Genomic DNA, 27,029 nt, shown 5'->3' on the forward strand with positions numbered 1-27,029 from the left:
TTCAGGAAATTTCTTTTAACTGATTTTCACTAAAATCTCCCCAGTCATATTCCGACTAAAACCTAGCACACATTAGCCCTCCAAGCCCTCAACATCTGTAACTCCATTTCCATTTCTTAAAAAATTGATGATGTTTGCTTTAATGCCAATATCTCCCCAGCCACAAGGGACATTAGCTTCAGGCAGCTTGGTATTATTATTTATAAAGCTCACACTCGGACCTTGCTATAGCAATGAGTATGATTTTAATATCTTTCCCACTTTCTCTCTTGGTACCATTGTTGGGAGGGGAGAGGTAGGTGCTTTGGTGTTTCGCTCATATTTAACATTCTGAATATGAAAACATTGCCAAAAACTTGAGGCTCAACTTAATAATCCTCAAATGAATTCTGCCATTCTTGAAGAGTTGTATACCAGCAAAATTACTGGCCTGCAGGTCAGGAGTCCTGGGTTCTCATGCCAAGTATGTTACTAAATAGCCAACTCTAGAAGTAATGAGATCACAGTTCTAAGAGATAGAAAAAAGCCTTGCAATTTACCTAGTACAAACCCAACATTTCATCTTATCTTTTTTTAAAAATTTATTCTGTACTTAAGATTTTTAAAAATGAGCATTCCCCTATACTTGGGAGAATAGAAAAAGAGGATTGCACCTGAAACTGCAAATCTCTATTATGTACAAATTGATTTTCTTTTTAAGTATATAAAAATGAGCATGTAACTTTTAAAATTATTCTGCTTATCTTTAATTCCTTCTGGCCTTCTTTGTGCTGTCTTCTATGAATTTTAAAATTTTCTAATGACTTCTTTTTCTTTTTCTTTTCTTTTTTGCAACCTTAATCATACCCCCCTTTCCTTTTCACCTACACCTTCCTTTTGGAAAAACAAAAACAAAATCCTTGTAACAAACACAGTCAAGAAAAAAAGCACATTCACACATTTGCTGTATCTGACAATCTATGTCTTATTCTGCAACTTGAGTCCATCTCTATCCCAAGTCTACTATGCCAGGAAGTAGGTAGTATACTTCGGTTATTAGTCCTCTGGAGTAGTGATTAGTCATTGCATAAACAAGATGTCAAGAGCCTTTCAAAGTTGTTTCTTTTCACAAACCAAACCCTTCACTTTATAGATATGGAGACTGAAGCCCAGGATGGTTCAATGACTTACCCAAGATCATATAGGTAGGAAGCATGGGAGGTAAAATTTTAACCCAAGCTCTCTGACTCTAGAGCTAATACTCATTCTACTGTACCTCACAACCAACTACCTCGTGTGTAAAGTCAGAAACTGAACTAAATGAGTTTTCAATTTCTTTCCAGCTCGAAATCCTGTGATCATTATTAGGATCCTAAAGCTGGAGTCTCAACAAGGTCACCCCCAAATCTAGACATATCCATCTCAAGAACAATGTTCCATCATCTGCTCACCAAAAGAAATATCAACTGGAAAAGACAATCAGTATCCAGGTGCAAACTCACCTACTTGAACCCATGTTCCATGTGTGATAGTGGTTGGGGCAGTTTGGGGATGAAGAGCACTGCCCATTGCCCCCCTCTTTGCGCCAGAAGTCTAGCACAGAATGCACTACTTGCCACATGGGAGAGCCAAAAACTAACTACTTCTTTTTAACTGAGGAAGCATGAGTCATACTGCCTTTGCCGTGGGGTAAGAGTAGAGAGAAGACCAAGGAATTACCCAAGGTTTTCCATGTCATATCAAAACCCCAAATCCTTTTAAGCACTGAGTTACATATAGCTGGAAGTAGCCAGAGGCTTGTCATCACTGGTATGCCCAAGACTCCTCAGTACTGAGTCACGCTCATGTGGTCAACAGAAAGGAAGAATATCAGCTTTGTACATGCCCCCATTCAACCCGTTACATGTAAAGTAGGTTGAATTCTGTGACCTCTGTATGGTTGGGTAAAGGTGAAGTAATGCAATCAGAGATTTTGAATCAACTGCTTTTACTACATAATCAGACTAAAAGATGGGCAGCATGGAACAGTAATAGAAGGAGCATTGGCTCTAGCTAGAGTTAGCTTTCCTGCCCACTTCACCCTCATCCCAATGCTTCATGCGCTCATGCTGCCCTCTGTCTGCCAGCTAGAGCCCCTAGAGTAGCCCTATATCCAAACTATTCCCCTTCTTGTCCCCCCAACTCATCGAAATTCACTCCCCTTAGAGCATCCCCTCAGGAAATAGCTTTCTCCTAGGTGTCAATGCTGGAGCAAAGATTGATCAGATATATGAATCCAAACAGGTTTCCCTGCTAAAGCCTCTCTTACATGTACTGGTAGCTGTTAAAATGAAAATATATGCATGGCATAGAGGATACCAGATACAGGATGCAGGGCTGGTTCTATAGCATGAATGCTTTTGGATAAAAGTAAGATCTGTGAAGGTGAGGAAACAGCCAAGACTTCAGTGGGGGAAGAAAGAGACTAGAAAGAGAAGCTTTCTTAATCAATCAGGCAACAAACTTTTCTTAGCACTTACTAGATGGCAGGTTTTATGCCAGGCCCTATGCATGTAAATACAAAAGTGCAATAGTTCCTGCCCTCAAAGAGCTTACATTCCCCACCAGCACCTTTTCTCCTTAGCCTATTAGAGAAATAGATACAGGTGAATTCCAGGAAGCTAGTAATATGTGACCCTAGGTCAGAAGTCTGGTGATAGTTGGCGCATTTTCATCAGATCTTATCCAGGGCTGAAATTCTGAAAGAGTCTACAATTTCTCAAATTTGGGATCTTTTTTTCTAACAGACACAGAGAAGAGATTTAGAATAAGGAGATTCTTTCAGAATTGGAGGCCTGGAAAAGATTGGATAAAACCAAACAGACTTTCACAGGACTTCTCATCTAGGGTCACATATGCCTAGGAATGGGGGTTTAGCTTTCTAGGATTGGCCTACGATGAAAATTGCACAATCTGCATGGAAATTCCCAAATCTCAGCTGATTACTGTGGGCTAGGAATAGCAATAACAGGGAGGCCATGAAGTGTAGACAAAAGATTTCCAATTTAGGAATCAGAGATCTGTGACTCTGTGACTAACTCTTTAGGCAAATCACTTTACCCCTTCAACCCTCAGCTCCTTCATTTGTAAAATAACAACACTGAACTAAATAACCTCTAAGGTCTCTTCCAACTAACAGAATTTTTGAATCTGATTTCATATTTTTGTGATCAAAAGATTCCCCTGCCCAATTACATAGCCCCTGTCAACCTACCACAAATGCCTGAAATTCCCGCATCAATAATTCCTTTGCATTAAGAAGTCAATGACTGTGGGTGTTATCTTTTTAGCATTTACTACTCTTTAGTACAAACTAAGTTTTCAAATTATCTAACTGGTCACCAACATATGAAGGAATAGAAAACAGGACTTGCAAATTTTGAATGGGAAAAAGAAGACTGAAGAAAGCCTAGGCGTAACTGGCTGTTGATGGGTGACTGAGTGGAAGGCCCTTGGGAACCCACAATGGGACAGAGCTGGAAGGGAGAGCTGCCTGGGGGGTGAAGAATCACTCAAATCCAACCTGGGTTCAAATCAGGTCTCTGTCACTTAACTGTGTAACTATCAACATGTTGTTTGAAGTCTCTCAACCTCAATTTCCCCCTCAGGATGACGAGTATAATAACATCACCAGAACCCATCATTCAAAGTTGTGAAGTTCAAATAGAATATGTGTAAAATATTCTGTAAACTTTAAAGCAATTTATTAATGTGAGTTAACAACAACAACAACAAAATTCACCTTCCTTAATCAGTTTGCCTATAGTTTGCCTTTGACCCCAAGATAAGTTAGTAAGTGAATATTAAAACCTATTCTTTCCTCGGAATTATGAAGAAAGAAAATCAAGTCAAGCCACAGTGAGGAAAACATATTCCTGCATGAAGAAATGAACTCATCTTTGGGGGGACTAGAGCCCCTGAATACAGATGGTGATTAAACACACAAAAAAGTAACAGAAGGAAACATCAATTGAATTAACTGTCACTCTTAGGTAATGTTTCTAATTTAACTGAAAGCCAAATCTGCTTCCCAAATTGTTAGTGAAATTAAATCAAAGGGATGAGTAGTGGAAGAGGCTCCCTGAGGGAGGGACACATTGTTCCAGCCACAATGCTATGAAAGCTGAGTCCCTAGAATAACCTCAGTCTTCTCCTTCCCCTTTACCTATCTCTCTTTCCCTACTCCTTTGCTTCCCATACTGTCATCCGTGATGCCCTATGAATTCTCTCTGTCCTTCACAAATGACTTTTTTTCCTAAGAGAAGCAAATTTTTTTCTGAGAGAAGCTTAACAGTAAACATTATCTTTAAATAATGAAATCACATTTTAGCATATTTTTATTAGGAATTGGGACATAAAACTCATTATTACATGGCATGTATAAAATGAAAGATTTATGTCACATTTAAAATAGCCTCTTTAAAAGATTCCTCAAGAACTCAAGAATACCTCCATGGGCACAAAATGAATTTGATAAACTCAAATGATCAAGCAGACTGATTAACTAAAAGGCTGCTTTGAAAACATAGGTATAAGCCAGAATTTTAAAATATAGACTATATCAATCTAGGAAACATCAACCTAGAGTAATGTTTTTAATAGAAAAATGAGGATAATTAAATGGTACTGAATATTCAAGTTTCTACTTGAAGTCCTTATAGACTCCAGCACATGATTTGGGCTAACTCATAAAAACAAAGATTAAATTTTGGGGAGGCAGAGCCGAGGTAACAGTACAGGCAGTAACCCAGCTGAACTCTTCCAACATTCCCCTCCAAATAACTCTAGAATAACTCCTCAAGTAAAATTTTGGAGTGGCAAAGCCAACAAAAGGTCAGAGTGAGATACTTTTCCAGCCTAAGATAATGTAGGAGGTCAGTAGGAGAGGTCTGTGACACCAGAGCGGGAGCTGGTCTGGGGCACAGCCGGAGCACAGAGGGGGCCCTTAGAGGCAGTTGGGAACAGCAGCAGCAGTAGCAACTTTGGGCACTCTTAGCTGAGAGAGGGTAAAGGGGTTGGACAACTGGTCAGAAAGAGATTACAGGGGACCCTTTGCTGGCACTGGGAGCAGCTGGCAATGATTGGCAACTCTATTGCCTATACATAGTTCTAGGGTACAGTTCCAGGGCAGAGAGGAGTACCTGTGGTTGGTTACAAGGGAGTAGGGGCCCTGGTTGCAGTTCCAACACAGAGAGAGTGCTAGAACTTGCGGCTGCAGGAGCCCTTTCTGGATAAAGAACAGAGTGCAGACCAGGAGAGCAGTGACTACACCTCTCCCCAGATCATACCACTTTGGAACCACTAAAAACTGGCAGGTCTCCAGAATTAACTCTGAAAACAGCAGCACAAAAAAGTCTGAACCATGGCACAGTGCCTCCTCACCCTCAGATGAGGGGAGCCCAACTTTCACATGAAGTTCAAAGTCAAGAACTTGGCTAGAAAAATGAGCAAACTACAACAACCACCACAACAAAAGAACTTGACCATAAAAAGCTACAACAGTGGAAGGGAAGACTAAGACATAAACTCAGAAGATAACAATGTGAAAACAGCTAAAAAGTCTCAAAGAAAAATGCCAATTGGACTCAAGCTCAACAAGAAATTCTATGAGAGTTAAAGAAAGGCATAAATGTGCAGAGGAAAAATTGGGAAAAGAAATGAGAGTGAAGCAAGAAAATTATGAAAAGAGAATTAATGATTTGGAAATGCACAAAAATACTGAGGAAATTAACACCTTAAAAACAGAACTGGTCTAATGTCAAAAGAGGCACAAAAACTCACTGAAGAAAAGAACTACTTAAAAAGCAGAATTGGCCAAATGGAAAAAGAGGTATAAAAGCTTACTGTAGAAAATATTTCCTTAAAAATTAGAATTGGGCAAGTGGAAATTAATGATTCCATGAGACAACAAGAAACAACAAAACAAAGTCAAAAGAATGAAAAAAAGAAGAAAATGTGAAATATATAATTGGAAAGCCAACTGACCTGGAAAATATCAAGGAAAATTGCCCTGATATCCTAGAACCAGAGGGTAAAATTGAAATTGAAATTATCTACCTATCACCTCCTGAAAGAGATCCTAAAATGAAAACTTCTAGAAAGATTATAACCAAATTCCAGAGCTTCCAGGTCAAGGAGAGAATATTGGAAGCATCCAGAAAGAAAATTCAAATATTGTGAAGCTATAGTCAGGATCACCCAATATTTAGCAGCTTCCATGTTGAAGGAGCAGAGGGCTTGGGATATATTCCACAGGGCAAAGGAGCTAGGATTACAACAAAGACTCACCTACCCAGCAAAACTGAGTAAAATCCTTTAGGGAATTGAAAAGACCAGAACTGCATAGAAAATTTGACATTTGAACCCAAGACTCAAGAGAAATATGAAAAGGTAAACATGAAAGCGTAATCATAAGAGACTCAATAAAGTTAAACTGTTTACATTCCTACATGGGAAGATGATGCACATAACTCCTAAGAGCTTCATCATTATTAGGGCAATTAGGAGGAGTCTACATAGAGAGCGCAGGTGTGAATCAACTGTATTGAGATGATCTTCAAAAAAATGAAGGAATGAGAAAGAGGGATACATTAGGAGAAGGTAGAAAGAGAGGTAGAATGGGGCAAATTTTCTAACATAAAAGTGGTGCACAAGGAAGAGCTTTTACAATGGAATTTTACAATGTTTGGGTGGTGGGCAATTCTTGAACGTCACTCTCATCAGAATTGGTTCAAATAGGGAATAATGTGTGTGTGTGTGTGTGTGTGTGTGTGTGTGTGTGTGTGTGTGTGTGTACACATGCTATTTTGCCCAATAGGGAAATAAGAGAGGAAAGAAATAAGAGATATGGGAAAGGGGGAAGATAAAAGGGAGGATGGATTAAGGGAGGCACTGATCAGAAGTAAAACAGACTTTTGAGGGGGGAAAGGAGAAAGAGAGAGGGAGAGAGGGAAAGAAGGAAAGAGAGAGAGAGAGAGAGAGAGAGAGAGAGAGAGAAGAAACAGAACAAAATAGAATACAGGAAAATACACAGTGATTTCAACTGAATGTGAATGGGATGAGCTATTCCATAAAATGGAAGCAGATAGTAGAATGGATTAGAAACCAGAATCCAACAATATGTTACTTACAAACAGAAAGACATGTAGAGAGTTGAAATGAAGGGCTAAAGCACTCTATTATGCTTCACCTACAGTATAGGGAAAAAAAATGCAGAAGTAGAAATCATGATCTCAGACAAGGCAAAAGCAAAAGTAGACCTAATTAAAAGGGATAATCAAGGAAAATACATTTTATTAAAAGGCACTATAGACAATGAAGTAATATTAAAATTTTTACAGCAAGTTTCTCTAATGAAGGTCTTGATCTCAAGTATATAGAGGCCTGAGACAAATTTATGAAAATAAGAACCATTCTCCAATTGATAAATGGCCAAAGGATATGAACAGGCAGTTTTCAGAAGAAATCAAAGCTATCTATAACCATATGGAAAAATGCTATAAATCACTATTGATTAAAGAAACACAAATTAAAACAACTCTGAGATACCACTTCATCCTATCAGAAATGACAAATGCTGTAAGGGATGAGGAAAAATAGGCACACTAACAAAATGTTGGTGGAGCAATGAACTGGTCCAACCATTCTGAAGAACAATTTTGAACTATGACCAAAGGACTATAAAACTGCATACCCTTTGACCCAGCAATACCACTACAAGGTCTGTACCCCAAAGAGATCAAAGGAAAAGGAAAAGGATCTATATGCAAAAAAATTACAGCAGCTCATTTTGTAGTGACAGAGAATTGGGAATTGAGAGGATGCTTATCAATTGGGAAATGGCTGAACAAGTTGTGGCACATGAATGTGATGGAGTATTATTGTGCTACAGACATCTCTAGGGAGGTTGTTTCAGAAAAAAAATAGGAAGAGCTGCATGAACTGATGCAAAGTAAAGCGAACAGAAACAGGATATCATTGTACACAGTTAACGGCAAAGTTGTAATGATAATCAAGACTAGGCTACTTTGATCAAGTCAGTGATCCAAGACAATTCCAAATGACTCATGATGAAAAACTGCTAGCCACCTCCAGAGAGAGAACTGATGAACTCTGAGTGCGAATTGAAGTATGATTTTCTTTCCTTATTTATTTTTTTCCATTTTTGTTTTATAGCTAATATGGAACTGTTTTGCATGATTTCAGGATTAATTGATATCATTTTTCTTGCCTTTCTAGTGGATGGGGAAGGGATGGAAAGGAGGGAGAAAATTTAAAAACTCAAAATTTAAAAATAAAAAAATGTTAAAAATAAATTTTAATTTTTAAAGATTAGATTTTTATCTTGGATATGAAAATTTTTCAGTGTTAGCCAAACTAAAAGTGTGAAAAGATATTACAGTATCAACAAATTAAATCTCATATTTAAATCCATAAAATCCATAATTTGGAATCAAGACTGAGTTTGAATTTTGCCTCAGATACTTTCTAGGTGTAATAATGGGAAAGTCACTTAACCTTACTCAGCTTCATTTTCCTCATTTGTAAAATGGTGACAATAATAGCATTTACCTCATAAGTATATCATATAGATCAAATGAAATCATACATTAAAGCATTAGCAAACCTTAAAGTACTATATAAATACTAACTGTTATTTTTCATTGTTGTTTGGTTGTTTTTCAGTCCTGTCCGACCCTTTGTGACCCAATTTTACAGGCGAGGAAACTGAAGCTAACAGGATTAACGACTTGCCCAGGGTCACATAGCTTGTGTGTCTGAAACTGAATTTGAACTCAGAAAGATGAGTTTTCCTGACTCCAGGCTGAGCACTCTATCCATTGCACCACCTACCTGCCCCCAGCTATTATTACCATTATTTAATTTTTTATGGACCTGTTATTTCCTACCATTAGAGAGAGAGTCAGGGCTGTCTTTGAATTCCCAATGGCTGGCGTATAGTAGATGCTTAATAAAGGCTTATTGTTAGATTGTGATAAAATACAATGTTTCAAAGACAATTAACCATGTTTACATGTCTTTAGAAATCATATTCCCTTATCATATGGAAGGCAGGGTCTTATAACAGGAAGAACATTAGTTCTGAAGTCAGAGGATCTGAGTTTGAATCCTACCTCTGACACCACCTATATGAAGTAGGGCCAGTCATTTAATCTCCCCAAGCTTCAATTACCTCATGTGTGAAGAAAAATGTTGGATAAAGGCATCCAAGGTCCCATTTAGTTCTAGATCTCTGATCCTCTGACTATCACATAGTTTCAACAAGTCACATGCTGCTGCTGCTTCTGGGAGGTATTACCAGATATACTTAGTTTGCCCTAGTTGGCCACTTTGGAGCTGCTACTACTGCCCTGGTAACTGAGACTATCTATATCTTTGAGATAGAAATCAATCAACAAACATTTATTAAGTACTTATTATGTGTTAAGCACTATGCCAGATACTGAGTATACAAATAAAAAAACAAAACAGAGTCTGCCCTCAGGGACTTTATGTTCTACTGAGAACTCTCTACTACGTGCTTATAGATAAATAAATACAGGATATCTATAAAATAAATACAAAGTGATTCCATGAATCATTACGATCGCCAGGAGGGCAGGAACTAAGGCCTTATTTATCTTTGCTTTCCTTTCTCCTCCTTTCCTCAGTGCCTCATACATGAGAGGCACTTAATAAATTACTGCTAAAAGGAAGTTAAATGGATTCCAGAACATATGCAATTGCCCATAACGAAATGTGGAATATTAACTATGCCTGTGCTCAAGACACACACCAATGAATTAAGTCAGTTATTTTACCAGGTGTCCCAAAAATCTTACTGCATCTCAAGTTTTAAAATCTATTTAGGCTCTATAAAACTACATTAAGCTACATATTTAAGCTATTAAAGCTCAAAACTGTACTGACTTTTAAGAAACTATTTTTTATATTTATATTTTTATTATATTTTAATTATCTATGATTATACTATTTATATATTTATTTTAAACCATTAGAGTGCCTAGTACAATGGATTAAATCCCATAATGGGAGTCAAGAGAGCTGAAGTCTAATCTTGCTTTTAGATTCTTGAAACAATTCATTCCGTTTCTTGGTTTCCTCATATGTAAAATGGAGGGGCTAAGTTACATGATATCTAAAGTATTTTGAACTCTATGAGTATATAAATCTATATGACATAACCAATCATATGCCCTTATGATTGTACTTTTATATCTTAATTTTCTTTTTCTTTCCTTCTCTTTTTTTCCCTTTTTCTTTCTTCCCATACTTTCTTAATATAGTTCCCAACCTTCAGTTCACTGAGAAAAGAATCTCCCTTTGGCCCCTCTCTATACCCTACTCCAACAGGTTGTAATAGGGCAAAGGTGGGAGGCATAAATAGAGGCATTATCTATGATTCGTTTAAATTGCTTTCAGGCAGACCTCTGCGGAAGTATGTGGGAGATCCAACCAGCACACAGAGAAAATTCACATTGCAAACTGCCTTAATAAAATCACATAAACACAAAGACAGTCATTTCATCAAACTGGAATCCTTCAAACTCATTCTATTGATAAAATACAACCAATTCCAGTTCCATCAAAAGCAGTGGTTTGACCAGCATTTAGTGGGAATTCTTAAATTATGATTTAGAGGTTACATAAACTAAATCTTTCAATCTTAGGTCCTGAGAGTATACAGAGGGTGATGGAAGACTGGCCACAGGTGAAAAGTAAACACTTCCCATGGTCACATCACATGTTACCAGACTATACAGTAGATTATATTTTAAATTGTTTATCTAGCAAAACAAGATTGCCAGTGGAAATGATAAATCCCTTGGCTTTCTTATTTCCAACGGCAATCTGTGAAAAAGCAGAAAATTGAATTCCAACTACATAGAAAATAATATTAGTTTTAACAGAAAGCAAACCTGAATTCAGTTCATTCATTTCAGACATAACCAAGTATTACAATTAGCTATCATACATCATTTAGCTGGGTTACATCAATAACATCTAGATTAAATATAACTTGTACCTGAAAGCAAAGCATGGGAAAATCAAAAGCTGCATGGTGGGTGTAAGTAAGGTTTACTGTGTTACCAGGGATGCATAGCCAAAGACACAGCAGCAAGGACATGTATGTCTAGAAAAGGAGGTGGGCAGGTCATGTAGCAAGAATGAGAAATGACAAATGGATAGCCCTGTTGCTTTTTTGGTACCAAAACACTCAAGGCAGCTGGGTGGATAGAGTGCTCAGCCTGGAGTCAGGAAGACCTGAGTTCATATTCAGCCCCAGAAACTTACAAGCTGCGCCATCCTAAGCAAGCCATTTGACTCAGTTTCCTCAACTATGAAATGGGGATTATAACCACACCCACCTTAGAGAGTTGCTGTGAGGATCAAATGAGATATTTGTGAAGCATTTAGCTCCGTACATAGTAGCACCATATAAATGCTTATTGCCTCTTTTCCTCCCCTTTCTCTCCTTCTCCCCACCCCAGGAAGATTTCTAGAACTTTAAGTGGATCTTTTTACTTATTTTTGTATTTATTCTGAATATACCTATTCTGCACACACATCTACATATTTTGTCTTCCATGACGGAATCTAAGCTCCTTGAGAGGGAGGATTGTACTATTAGTGCCTAGCACATTGCCCAACACATATTAGGCAGTTATTAATGCTTCTTGAATGATTTGTTGATTGTTTCTATGGAGGAATTAGGAAAAATATAGATAAAAATTACATGCATATGGAGGAGTTGCTGCTGTCTATGGAGGCAGTGTCATCAGTTAGCTCTCATATCCCTCGAAGTCTCTTGGTATCTTTGTCCCATGGACAGTATTGATGTATTGGTGTGTTGTCCATAGGGTCATGAAGAATCAGACACAACTGAATGACTAAATAACAACAATGAAACTCCCAGACTAACAAAAGAATAAATGGACTAAATAAACTAGTAGAGGAAAAAGAAGTTATCAAGCCATAAATAAACTCCCAAAGAAAAAAAATCTCCAGGGCCAAATGAATTTTACAAGTGAATTCTATCAAATATTCAAAAAACAATTCCCTGTTTGCAATAAGAAGAAAAGAAGGCACCATTTGAATCTTTCTACAATACAAATATGTTCTTGATACCTAAACCAGGGAGAAATAAAGCAGAGAACAAAATGATTCTGCAGATATTTTGACATGAGCACTCTCCAAACCAGATCATGCTTATGAAATCATACTGGCAATAAACAGATACAAACTGGAACAAATCTGTTGGTATTTTTTACAACAATCCATAAAAATCCAATAGTGAAACAACCAAATTGGTACTTTAAGCCTTTATGTAATGTACCACGTGAAGAATAAAGGCACTTCAGAAGATTAGGCTAGGCAACTAAATCTGGCCAACCACACATATGGAAGAAGTTCGTGATAGAGCTTACACAATTTTAAAGACGTTCAAGAATCAATTTTTTAGGGGCAGCCAGGTAGGTCAGTGGATAGAGCACCGGCCCTGTATTCTCAGACACATAACACTTAACTAGCTGTGTGACCCTGGGCAAGTCACTTAACCCCATTGCCTAGCCAAAAACCAAAAACAAACAAAAAGAATCAATTTTTTAGGATACCTTGCAGAAGGGAAGATTCTAAATCAGAGGTATCAAGTAGGCAGTCCTCAATGTTTACAAGTGCACCTGGAACTAAATTAAAATATAATAGGGTAATATTTAACAACAAAAAAAGACAATATGACATAATCTTTATGTGGTTTTTCCAATGTATAATTTGTTTCTAACCTATTGGTTTTCAATGTGTCCCCTCCATCCTTAAGTACAGATTAGCAGATCCTATTTCTACTTGAGCTTGATACTGTTGCCCTGAAAGAATGGAAAAGATCATGAACTATGATTTTTATCTCCATCACCACCATAACTATATTCCATCTTTCCTCCCCCCACACAAAGACAACTGAGAAGATACTAGCAACTACCAATTTGCTTTCTGAAGGCTATAATCTTTATAAGATTGGTGTATAACAATGTTGTCAAACCCAAATAGAAATGGGAGTTACTAAAGAGTGAGCATATAAGGATTCTTGTAAACCACATAATGACTTAGAAAATCTCATTTTAAGATTATCTATGTTTTGTCATGTTTTTATTTATTTTATTAGGTATTTCTCAATTACATTGGAATCTGGTTCAAGAGTACTGTGTGACCTGATGACAATGTGTTTGACACCTCTGGTTTACATATGCAATGAAGAAATCTTCACTGAAAATATAATGAAGAAACAAGCAGTTCTTTTCAGCTAATTTGAAAATTAACTGAACTCATATAAAATCTTTATGGTTACAGAGGTGACAGAGAGATAACAACAAATATTGGATCCCTGTAGATTTATCATATGTTGATTTTTATAAAGTATTGATCTTTGTTGGACAAAATACAGTCTTAAAAACTCTTCTCAGAAAAGATTTCTCTCAAACATATTTCAAAATTATAAGAAATCCCATTATAGATGACTTCAGAAATCTTTTATTCAAAAATCCACTGAATATTGACATTAAATGAGTTGTTAAATAGATACATGGTTGCCAAAGGGATTTATCCAAATAATGGAAAATGTCGTGCAAAAAAAGGATCTCCTGTTGATGATAAGGTTCTTCCAATGCTCCTCACCATAAGAAGACATTATATAATTACAAATTTGTCTTTGTGAAATCAATAGTAATGCGAGAGTTTGGTCTAACTTTCCATACTAGGAAGACAAATGAATGAAAATCACTTTGTCCAGACATGCAGCTAGTTGAACTATTCATAATTATAATAGCTTACATTTATATAGCACTTTAAGGTTCACAGAGTTATTTACATATATTATTATCTCACCTGATCTCCATGACAATGCATGCTCCATAAAGCATGACGTATGCTTTCTTGACTTATGTGTTGGTTCGTTCTGTTCCCCTTTCCTGGAGTATTCTTCCTACCCCTCTCTACCTAGTGAATTTTTACTTGTTCTTAAGTCTTAGCTTAAACTCAAACTCCTTCATGAAGACTTCTCTGGTCCTCTGTGTCCTGAAGTAAAAGCTTTACTCCTCAGGCCACTTTGCTCTGCAACTCTCTAATGCTATGACATTGATCACTATAGTTGCCTCTGAGTATCTTATACCCCTCCTAGACTATAGGTTCCGTGAAGGCAGGGACTGTATTTTTGTATCTTTATCAGTACCTAAAAGAATATCCTTTTCATAGAAGGTCTTTAGTTTTTTTAAATAAGTTTAGTTCAGTAAGGTAGGTAGCAAAGTCCATCCAACTAGTCCCTCCGTGTGCCTGTCTTGGATACCAAGTACTAAACATGGACAATGAGCTGGTCCTGGAATTGAGTGGCCTTGAGAAATTTTCATAGTGCCTTCAATAATTCCAAAATACTTGGCCTTGCAAAAGCCACACTTTTTAATACCACTGCTTTCCTGGTGATTCTACATGACTATAAATCCTGAAGTAGCATGATCTCAGAAGAACTAAAATGATAATAATTCAGAAGGCAATGAAAAGGTATATGGTGGACACAGGCAGACTTTATCATGTTGTCGTGCTAATAAAAGACATGGTGTAAAGGATATCACTGAGGACATACATGACTGGAAAAGGTGGCAAGTAGGTATGAAAGTGAGAGAGAGATAAAGAACAGATGATTAATTTGAGTGGAATATTGGTACTCCATAATGAATCAGTAAACATTTCATTTTTTTAAATAACGTGTGATTCAGATCAACAACCATTCATTTTAACAATGGAGAGGGCAGGAGTAAAAAGGAGAAGAAAAATAATCTAATCCATTATATTATGTCCTAGTGTATAGAAGGAAAATAAAAAATTGTTTGAACTAATTTTCATCCTTTGTATTATTACATTTGTATATTCCTCCCTACAGATACATCTAAATTATCATGTTTACATTTTTACATACATGTTTAAATGTATGTAAAGGAAAAATATTTTTTAGGAAAGAAAAATATTAAATTATTTTGTGTGCCTTGGAGGGGGGCTTATAATTTTATATCTGAATTTAAATGTCTTACCATTCTAAGGGTGGGGGTGTTTCAGCCCAATCTCAATTAATATAATCATGGAATGTTTAGACAGATAATTGAAACAATCAATCAATCGAAAGTATAAAATCTATGTGAGCAAGTCCTTAATCAATTTGAAGGGTTAAGTCATTTTTGATCATTGGATAAAGACAAATGACTGGTTGGCTAAAAGAATGAGACACAGCTCTTGGCCTATGCATAAAAAAGAAAGCTGGCTCAGAATCATGAAGTCCATAAGCAGTCCAATATAGTGGTGTCACAGTTCCAGCCAAGGCTCTGAGAGGGCATTGTTTAGGGGGAAGAGAAAGAGACCATATGAATTAGGGAAATCCTGAGATCCCACAAGTGACCCTCTTCCGGGTCCTCTAGAGTTAGTTGTAATAGCTACAGGAGTCAGAGTGTGACCAAGAAGAAACTCTGAGGAAATCACGCTCAGATAGAAACCTCATAAGCATTGAATGTATTAGAGAGGTTGTAAAGACACTACACTCTCTGGAGGAGCCGGAACAGTCAAGTGACTTATCCATCACTCGTGATTTCCCACAGTGAACTTCACAAATGAAAAAAAAGGACTTCCAATAACCAGGTGCTATAAATTACCCCTTAGCAATATGAGTTCTCTAGACATCTGTTTCACCATTATCATACTCTTAACTTTGAGCCCAACCCCACCCAGAGGACTTAAGTGTACAAAGGGAGAGTGCACCCCTGGTTTGTGGGAAATGTTTCATGACAATTTTTCTTACTATATACCTCCTTAGTCAACACTTTTTGTAAAACCCATTGAAGCAAATGGCTGATAATCAATAGGAAGCACATTGGTGGGAGCTCTTGAGCAACAGTACTAGAAACAGTACACTCAGGGCTTTTTGATAGATTTCTGAGACAAGCAGTGGCAACCACTCTCTGGGGACCTGATCTGCAAGTGGAAGTTAGGGGACTGGCCTCAGAGTGGTTAGCCTATCAGTCTTCAAGAGTTGAAATTATTGAGTTCAGATTATTAGTTTGAGAAATTCGGAAGTTCCATTTCAGCAAGGCTCTCCTATTTACCTAAATCTCTATAAATACTACGGCATTTGCCGAAAGAGCTGAGTTTGGTGGAATCATTAGTACTTTTCACTTTGGGGCCATCTTCTGGTTGGTTCAGACGCTCATGTTCAGGTACAGAGATATCCCCTCCCCTAAATGAAATACTCCTGAGCTACAGCTGTCAGATGTAAATGCAGAAATGGAAACAAAACTTGATCTAAGCAATTCAAAAAGGCCCTACAGGGCGAGATAAAATGCTTATTGGTTGATTGAGATACTGACAAAAATCTAGAAGTGAAACATTCTGATCGAATTTTTTCTATGGTTTCATATTACATAATACCAAAGCATCATATTTGAAACTGGAATAGTATACCTCACCACAGCCATGTGAGGGATAAGACAAATGAAAAGAAAAAAAAAGTTGGAAGGAAAAAATTTCAAGCTCAAGTGTGTTGGGAGTGTTGGGAGTTTCAGCCACAGGCTGCTGGTGATGGAACTTTTCTTGCTGTACATGAAGATAATTTCAGCACCCTACAATTATGTGCCTAATTAAAATTAAGAAATTAGAACACAGTTAAAAGGAATAATATTTTGCTCACAGCTAATTTCATTAAAGTATTAATGAACAGGACTCATTTTATAGCCAGAGGGCAACCACTTTCTGCCGGGTCTTTCCATGCTAGCTAATTTATTCATGCATGAAAAACAATCCAATGAGAAATGAGTGAGCTGAGAACTGCTGGTCCTAATTAAAATATTTAAAACACCATGTCTATTTTCTTCCATCTACCCAAATACCTAAGCTTGAGCCAGCATGGTGCCAATTAACATGGAGCAAGCAAACACACAACACCCACCGTTTCTGATTAAAGTGCATATTATTGTGCTCCACAATATATTGTTCAGCCCATATATGTAAATGTTTAATTAACCCATGTCTAAATCACAGCAACATTCAAAAATCGATACTTTAATCCCCAAACAAGTGGCAATCTGGGTGGCAGATGCCCTTATTTATCACAGGGCTTTATTCCATACCTAATTTGAAGCCATGGCCTTCTCCATGTTAAACTACTTCTTAAGGGAGAGAGCTGGGGAGAGATTTCTGCTCTGCACTTCAGACAACAGAGAGACAGTTAGTTGCCAAAGGTTCACACAAGAAATCGGGTTAGCCTCAGGTGAGAACAATATTCTTCATTAATAATGTACAGGGGAGGCTGGGACAAAACCATTTGTCAGCCTTAGCCAGCAGTAATGACAACAACAACAAAAAAGATCGGCTTCTCTTTATCAACTCAATCCTTGGCTATGGAGACAAATTCCGGGATAGATACTACCTCAGGAATAAATTGGCAAGATTCATCTCTGACGCCAAAAAAAGTTGGATACTTTGAAACTTTGAAAATGTGAAGCAAGGATTTATAAATAAGCAAAAAAAAAAGCTTCCTTTAGACTTCTGTTCACAATGAAAGATCAAAATTAAAATTCAAAGACTCCTAAAAAACTATATTATTACCCATTTGATTCTTCCAGAGATTTTTTTTTTAGTTTTGAGGATGTTTCTTTGTGTCTCTGTCTCTCTGTTTTTGTTTTTGTCTTTGTCTCTGTCTCTCTGTCTCTGTCTCTCTCTTTCACACACACACACACACACACACACACACACACACACATCACTTCTTCTAGAATTATTCTTTTCCAGCCCCTCTCCTTGAACTCAAATTGTCTTGAGTCAACATATAGGACCATTGAATATTAGAACTGGAAAGGAATTTAGAGATTACTTAGTCTAGCCCCCTTTTTATACATCTGAGGAAGCGACACGTCCAAAGGAAAAAGCTACGTAAGCAGCAGAGCCTGAATCCTGATTCTCATATTCCCTCACTAAATAAGCCTAGGATACAATGTGCAGAAAGTTGTTTCTTTTTTTTTCTTTAAGTGATAAGATACAAATTCATTAATGGAAACTTTACAGTAGCAATCACAGAGATCCAGTGATAGTCATCTTTCTCCAGTGGTCACAGGAAGCATAGAGGAAATTTTGGAAACATACAACCCTAAGAACTCCCTCTCTCCTGAGTATTTATTTTTTCCTATTCCATTCAAAGCTTCCCAGACGTTGGGCAATCTCTCTGGATCTTGGGCAATCTCATGTCATTCAATACTGTCTCAAAACCTTCTGAGAAATGGCATAATTGAACATTGTGGTCAAAGGAAATGGATACAAAGACAGCCAATTGAAAAGACTGAACTTGGGTTGGGGTTGGGATGGGTTAGGGGTAGGAATTTCTGGTAAAAGAGGAATAAAAACTGAAATAAAAAGACATGAGTGACATTGTGTTGGGGAATTTGTTGTTGTTCGAGTCCAACTCTTTGTGACCCCATTCAGAGTTTTCTTGGCAAAGACATGGGAGTAGTTTGCCATTCACTTCTTCAGCTCATTGTACAGAGGAGGAACTGAGGCAAACAGGGTTAAGTGAATTGCCCAGGGTTACACAGAGAATGTCTGCAGCCAGATTTGAACTCATGAAGATTAGTCTTCCTGATTCCAAGTCCAGTGTTCCATTAACTGCACCACCTAGCTACTTTGTAGAGAAATTAACCTCAGTTAAATTCAATAAACATTTATCAACTATTTACCACATGAAGGCATCGCCCTAAGTGCAAGGGATGCAAACAGGAAAGATGACACTATCTTTGTGTGCATTCTAATGGGAAAAACAACACGTACTCAAATAAGATTATATGTATTATCAAGAATGTGGCCTAAGAGTGCTTGCATGTCCAGTCACACCTGGCTCCATAATCTATGCATACCTAATGTAGGATAAAAAACAGGAGATAGAGCAGAACAGAGGTTTGGACAAAGTAAAAGGACTAGTTTGAGAAAGGAGAGAGATCTCTTTCAACTGGGAAAGAGATCAGGGAAGGCTTTGTAGGTACAGATGGCAGCCCTTGAGCTGTCTCTTAAGCAAAGCACAGGATTTCAGTAGCAGAGATGTGAGGTCTTCCACTCCAGACATAGGGACAACCTCATACAAATCCATGGTTATAGAAGAGGGCAGGAAGAAGCCAGGGAAGAGTGGCTAACAGTCATCCAGTTGGGCTGGGACATAAAGTGTATGAAGATATATAAGGATGAAGATGAAATGTCTTTGAATGTCAGGTTAAGGAGTTTGTATATTATTCAGGCAATGAGGAGTATTAAATGGAATTAATTAAATTAAATTAAATTTATGAAAGGTAAGCCAGGGAAAGTTTAAGAGGCAATGGCCTTGAAGCCGGGAAGACACAGAATAAAAAAAAAACCATCTCCAACACATTGGCTGTGTGATTTTAGAGAAGGCATTTCACTTCTCAATGCTTCTAAGCAACTCTCTAACACTGTATGCTGCAGTGAAGGTGACAAGCTGCATTGATACAAGAGATTTCTTACTGTGGGCTCCCTACACCAATGAAATCACACACTGATGAAATCACATGTCAATGAAATCATATGGAAATATCAAGTAACTCCCCTCACTAACGTACTCATGGTGCTTCATCTTGACCTAGGGATACCTCTAGGTTATCAAAGGCTTCACCAAAGGAATCCAAGGTCTGGCAGGTCCTATCCTAGAGAAAGGAAGAAGAGAGAAGAGGGTAAGAGAATTTATATAGCATTTATTATGTGCCAGGCACACTGTGTTACACATGTACTATTTCATTTGAACTTCACAACAACCCTTCAAGGTAGGTGCTAATATTATCTTCATTTTACATTTGAGGAAATTGAGGCAAATGGTTTAAGTGACTTTCCCAGGGTCACACAGGTTAGCAAGTGTCTGAGACCGAATTTGAATTTGGGTCTTCCTGATTCCAGGGACAGTACTTTATCTACTGTGCCACCAGCTGCCTTTGAAAGGTTCAGAATATAGGCTGGGACAGACTCTGACTCTGTTACCTGAGGAGAATTCTGGATAAGTTTGAAGAATCTCATCTCTAGAGAGTTGGACAAACACATGATGCAATTTTTTTTGGCCATAGCACTCATGAAGACCACCTTCTAAGGCATGGAAAAGGTTACAATTTGCATCAATAAAGATAATATTTCAATGAAATGTCATGGATCCTTCAAATTGAAACCAGAAGGGGGGAAAGAATGATGTTTCAAGAATTGTTTAAAAAGAGCATTGATGATGAGGTAGGTCAGCATTTCAAATATTGGGTTTTCCCTCCAAAACAAGGTTCATGGGAATATTTGAATTTACAAACTAGAAATTTGCAAACTGGAAGGTTTTTCTGTTTGTTTGTTTTTAATTTTCATTCTCTCTCCACACACAGCGAAGTTTGGCTATTTTGTACACTGACATTTTTTTAACCTCAAAAAAAGCTCTAAGTGGACTTCCAAGATGGAGCACACATTTTTATGCTTCTTTAGCCAGGCAAACATCAGTCCTCTGCCAGAACCCAAGCAACCCCTCAAAACAATGTAAACTTGCTGTTTTCTAAATATGCAGATGTTCTGTTGTCATAGCGCCACGGAGTAATGAACAACTTTTTAATATTTAATAAACCTTGCATGCTGTCCCCAGGCAGGGAGCACAGACTGTTGATAGCCAGCTACTAACTGGCCATTAAAATACAGAATCCCTTTTTAAAATGTGCTTAACAGACAGGTTACATCACCTCTAGTAGAATGTAAGTGATGTCCTCCATGAGGCAGAATATTCTCCCTTCTCTAAAATAGCTAGCAGAAGCACGTAAATCTACTCTGTTCAATATTTAAATCTGGGGTCCAGAGCTGAATCCCTTTATTGTGGGAGGGAGAAAAATATTACACCAGCTCATCTATTAACAATATTGCTAGAATGAAGCACATTGTAGCGAGTCATAATGGGAGGGATAGAGATCCAGGAGATTCTATGTAGTCGGAGGATAAAACTCTTCAGAAGCTTCTAAAATGCTGCTACCCGGGAGTCTTTTGTTGCTGTCTCTGGCGTACTATGTGAGTGCTGATATATTGCAATAATGATGCTCACTAATTGGAGAGAGAAGCCATTAATACAGAACAATAATATTTGAACATTTTAGCACTAGCTTTTATATCTGAGGAGCAAAAACTAATGGTAATGTGATTACATGGAAGTTTGGAAGCTCATTAATACAATTAGACTATTTTCTGTGAAATAGGGAGCCAAGATAATGAGTTTCCCATGCCATTATTGACCATTATGATAAGAAGTTTGGCTGTAAACATAATTTTAGGTTAACACAAATATCCTTCCCTTAGTCACATTAAATTTATAGAGCTTTAATTTGACTCGAGTAGATCTTTCCAAAACTCCATACAACCTTAGGTCTCCTGATACACTAAAAAGTAACAGGTCATCAAAGGGCTATAAACATGCTTAGGGCTCTCTCTTGGGACACTACGTCTTGTTCTATTTCTCTTATGAGCCACCAGGCATGTGATTTACTTCAAGTGCCTGGAATGGACAGAATCATACAAACTCTTCTACTGATATCCATGAGTACTATGACACAATCATGTCTCATTGCTGTTGATTTTAGCCTCTTTATGCCATATCCAGCAATCTAAAATAGTAACCAGAAAACTTTCTGACTTTTGAGGATAGTTGTCAATAATGTATATAGCTCCCAGTATCCCAAAGTCTGTGCCATTTCTGTCATCCTGAAAAAGCCCTATCAAGTAACTGCTACTATCTTGGGAAAATATTGCAGCAGAAATGTCAAGCTCCTTGTCTCCAAAATTGTTGTGTCCCTGTTGTACCGGGTTAAGATCAAGACTGGAATAAAAAGCCAGATGGGAAAACAATCGCGTGTTAATTGGTCAATACCTGACGAGTGAGGAAGCATAATAAGTACTTAATGACTAATTAATCAATATATTCATCACAGGTAAGGTTTGCAGTAGAAACTTCTCCATGAAGTCTGTCACACCTCATAGATGGTATAGTGGATAGAGCAATGGATCTAGAGTCAGGAAGACTTGAGTACAAATCTGGCTTCATACCTTTACTAGCTGTGTCATCCTAAGTGGATGAGTCACTTAACCTCTGCTTCAGTTTCCTCACCTGTAAAATGAGGATAATAACAGTACTTACCTTTTATTGTTGTGGGGATAAAATAATATAATTTTTGTAGATTCAAAAGTGCTATATAAATGATAGTTGTTATCCTCACCATCACCATTCTTAACTATTCAGAAAAGCTAGAGAATGAAGGTCCCTTGAAGTCAAGAGACTGGAAGGAGGATTTTTTTTATTATTCTCTTCTTGAAATCAAGGAAAGAATAATCTATGAAAAAACCTCTGAAGATGAATATTAAAATCATTTTCATTACCACTTCACTACGCTGTGTCTGTGGAAACATAGCCACCACTTTCTGATTGTAGAGGCTCAAATGCTTCAAAGGATCTGTGATTACATCAGTGTGAGCACTCCTGCCAATGGCCTGGATCATAAAATTTTCTTGCCTTCCTCATTTTATACAATCTATGTCAATTTCCTTTGATAAATCCAACTGAAATGAATAAAGATTTATTCTACTGAGGAACTAGCCAACATTTGAATAAGTATAGGGAATGGATCTGTGATTTCATTGACCAGGGAAGATCCCAGAGAGGAGCCAATGCCAGTCATCACCTTCTTGTCAGCTAGTCTTAGTGACTTGCCAAGGGTCACACAGTAAGTATATGTTGGTAGTAGAATTTGAACCTAGATCTTCCTGGCCAGTTCTCTAACCATTAAATTACACTACCTCCCAAGAGCACGTTTCATTTTCTAAACCGTTTTTGTATCACATGAAGTACTTTGTAAACCCTAAAGCACTGTGTATATGTTTACTGTCATCCTTGTTATCATCAGTAATAATGAAAATAATCGATTTTAGTTGAATAGAATTACTTTAAAGGATCATCCAAGTATGTTGCTTGAAAATATGGTTAGTAAATAAAATAATTCAGTGAAATAAATGATCCCCTGGGTTCAGAGCAAGATAAGTAGGACAAGTATTACTAGTTGTACGTGAGTGGTTTTCAAAGTGTGGTCTGTATCTTTCTGACCCCTTCAGAGGGTCCACATATTCAAAACTCTTTTCATAATTCATTGTGCAGCAGTCAGATTAATCTTCCTAAAATGCAGATCTGACCATGTCACTCCCCTGTTTAATAAACCCCCATGACTCCCTATCACCTCTAGGGTAAAATACAAAATCCTCTGTTTGAAATGCAAAGCCCTTTGCAACTCTGTCCCTCCTACCTTTCCAGTCTTTTTATACCTTATTCCTCCCTTCCCCCCCCCCATACTCTGTAATCTACACACTGGTCTCCTTGCACAAGATGTTACATGTTCAAATTCTGGGCCATTTTCACTGGCTCTTCATTTCCCACTGCTGCCCTTCTTTAGACTTCTCAATCATCCCCCAGGAAGCTCATTATTGGGAAACCTTATCACCCTACAAAATAGAATCAGCCTTGGCACTCACACCTCATCTGTACCCTCTGCCCTTCTGATTGGTAGACAGAGCATTTAAGGCGGGTGGCGTCCAAGCTAGCCATATTTTCATTTCCCACTGGCTGCATTCCTTTGACTTCAACATCTTGCCACCTACCCCCACAGCCAATCTTTGTATGTGTCATCTTTCCCCATAAGTTCCTTGAGGCCAGGGACTGCCTTTCTTTTTTATATTTGCTTTCCTAACACTCAGCACAGTACCTGGCACACAGTAGGCACTTAATAAATGTTTGTTGGCTGACTGAATGTTTTCTGTGCTTGGAATACTATCCCTCTTCTCCATCTCCTGCATTCCTTCAAGTCTCAACTAACGTCTCATCTTCCACTGATTGCCCTTAATGCTAGCACCTTCCTTCATTGATTATTTCCAATTTACTCGGTCTATATTTTGTTTGTGCATAACTGTTTTGATGGTGTCTAACCCATTAGACTGTGAGTTCCTTGAGATCAGAGACCGTTTTTTTTTAATCTTTTTTTGCTTTCTCAGGTCTTAGCATGGTGCCTGGCACAGAGTAGGAATTTAATAAATGCTTATTGAGTGAATAAGATATATTAATTTATAGAAAGGTGAATATATATGCATCTGTATTTGTGTACATATGTTATATTCCATGTGATGTTTGTGTGGAATATATATGCATATATATATAATATATGGTATGATATATTGTGTTATATATATAATATATTGTACTTTATATTATATATTATATATATGTGTGTGTGTGTATATATATATATATATATATATATATATATATATTCCAATCAATATCATTTGGGGGGGGCAAGGTTTTAAAGGAGTCCTAAGGCCAAGAAGTTTGAGAACCACCACATGTATTAGCATGAGTAAATCAGTTTTTCTCTATGAGTCTGCTTTTTTATCTAAATAAGGACAATAATAACTGAATAGCAATGCTAGATTTGGACTCAAGAGAGATCCAGGATTTTATAAGTCACATAACCTTCTGAGTCTCAGTCTCTACATCGTTAAAATGGGGACAATAATGCCTGTAGTACATGACTCTCCAGGTTCTTGTTAGGGTCAAATGCATTAATATATGTAAAATGCTTCATATACCTTAAAGTACTACAAAAATACCAGCCATTATTGTCTCACAAGAGTGTTGTGAGGAAAGTGTTTAGTAAATTGGGTTTTTTTCCTAAACTCTTCCCTCTTTCTAACTTTCCCATCACCATCACTCACTCAGACTCAAAACCTAGGTATTATCACCTACTCCTGGCTCTTTTTCAACCCTGGTCTTCCTGAATATGAGTCCAATGTCCTAGCCTCTATACCATGCTGCATCTCACTTTTCATCTGACTATTCTACCAATATAAACAAAATGACTAATATATTGACCAGATTTTAATTTTTAGGATATTGTTTTGATATACGTTAAGCAAAATTTTATTACTGTTGAACATAGTGTTATTGATCATTCTGTACTGGTCTAGAAGAACTGACCATTTGTAAAACTGTGAGATAGGAAAAAGTACTCTTTGTTTCCTCCTCTTCCCCACAAACATATATGCACTTTGAATTTTGGTACTATATATCTCACCCCTCAGGGAATATCCCTATTACTCCTTCCTCTCCCCTACCACTGCAGGTATCCAGCATTCTGATCAACCTTCTCTTAGCTGTCCAAGCTGATCACCATCACTATACCCTACCTAGACACACCCACTTTAGGAAATATCCCATTATCCTCATCAAAATTGTGTCTCATTCTTTTCAGACCTTGCTAAGTGACTAGCTAACTAACTTAACGAACTAATTCATGATCAGTGGATGAAAATATCTTATTATATTACCCTTACTAGGTAACATAATTATCTCAGAGGGCTATTGTGAAGTAAGCATTTTGCAAACCTTAACACACAGTATAAATATGGATGTACTGAAATGGATATCAGATTTTTATCAATTTGGATATTGCCTCCAATGATGCAGACTGTAATCAATCCATATCTGCCAGGGGTGGGGAACCTGAGGCCTTGGAGCCTCATGTGGTCCTCTAGATCCTCAAGTGCGGCCCTTTGAGTGAATCTAAACTTCACAGAGCTTCATAGGTGAAATCTTTTTATTAAGGGGATTTGTTTCTGTGAAGTTGGATTCAGTCAAAGGGCTGCACTTGAGGACCTCGAGGCCACATGTTCCCCACTCCTGCATCTTATCCATACCATGCTGTAATTTCCCAACAGAGGGTCAAACCAATGTACTGACAGCTTTCCTTCCTCCTGTTATCTCAAGGATACGAGTAGAATAACTAGAGCCATTGCTTTTACCGTGTGACTTGTCTTATTATTTTAATAACTATAATAATAATAATAGTAATAATAAGTCAAAAAGCAGACCAGTTGATGACTATTTACTGTGTCCATGAGTGGAAAGGACTTGCTGCTTATAGTGATCAATGGCCTACATACATCACCAACAACAACTTGTTTGAAGTGCACTAAGTCCAAATTTTAATTGAATTTGGAGCTGGAAGGGATCTTAGGGACCATGTAGTGTGATATGGATAAAGAAACCATGACCAAAAGGCATATGATGAATTAACAGTACACTGGGATTAAAAACCAGTCCTCTTGATACCCAGACCAGTGCTTTTCCAATTCCATGCTGCCCTCTTACTTTTTGGCTTTAAATAACACTGAGCACTAAAAAATTAGAGACGAGTTTTTCCTCCAAACTCAACAGTAACATAGAAAACAATTCAACCAACAGGGCAGGGATAGACTACTGAAGAGTTATAAGAATAATGATCTTCTTTATGACAGATCATGGCTCAAATGGGCCTCAATTTCTTAAAGTGAACTAGATGGAATTTGGTCTGAAGAAGTCTGTAGTATTTTACAACAAAGTTGGAAATATAAAGAATATTACTGATATAATATAAGAATCCTTGACAAAACCAGAGATGGCTTTTCCCGATGACCCTCTGATTATTGTCAAGAAAGGCATAAAATGGGGAAATGTATATTTGTGAAAACCAGCACTGTCATGGAAGATGCCACAGATATTCCAACTGAAAGAGGGATTTCCTGTGGAGGACAAGATCCTCCAGATATCTGCTCCTGTTTGCAGATAATATTGTGCAGACTTCACCAAGCTTCAGCAAATTACAGGGTCTCCTCCATGGGAACTATAATTAGTCAAGAGATCAGCGGAAGAACTAAGCAAATAAAAAGAAGTGCCTATTGTCCAACCTGCAGAACAGTTGGCCAACCAGCTGATGGAGTTAATATATCAGTACATGTACCTAGGATAAATATTGCAAATGTAGAAAGGTTAGGTCCAGAATCGAATAAGAGGAAGAGGCTGGAGATCATTTAGAAAAGTGTGCAGT

The 27,029-nt window shown here is 37.5% G+C and overlaps 1 long non-coding RNA gene across 3 annotated transcripts in view; it reads right to left on the reverse strand.

Moving 5' to 3' along the window:
- Positions 1-27,029, reverse strand: part of LOC110195773 (uncharacterized) — a 50,675-nt gene that overhangs the window by 15,646 nt on the left and 8,000 nt on the right. For 2 of the 3 annotated variants that reach the window (XR_002321006.2, XR_013485097.1), the window contains exons 2-4: positions 19,686-19,769; positions 12,822-12,902; positions 12,652-12,725 (exon numbers count right to left, since the gene is read on the reverse strand). This is a non-coding gene — a long non-coding RNA (uncharacterized LOC110195773). Of the gene's footprint in view, positions 1-12,651; positions 12,726-12,821; positions 12,903-19,685; positions 19,770-27,029 lie in introns of those variants that run through there. The other variant, XR_013485098.1, reaches the window with a different exon arrangement.

This window comes from Phascolarctos cinereus, unplaced genomic scaffold, assembly GCF_003287225.1.
Source record: "Phascolarctos cinereus isolate Bilbo 61053 unplaced genomic scaffold, phaCin_HiC Scaffold_3;HRSCAF=262, whole genome shotgun sequence".
Lineage (NCBI taxonomy): Eukaryota > Metazoa > Chordata > Mammalia > Diprotodontia > Phascolarctidae > Phascolarctos > Phascolarctos cinereus.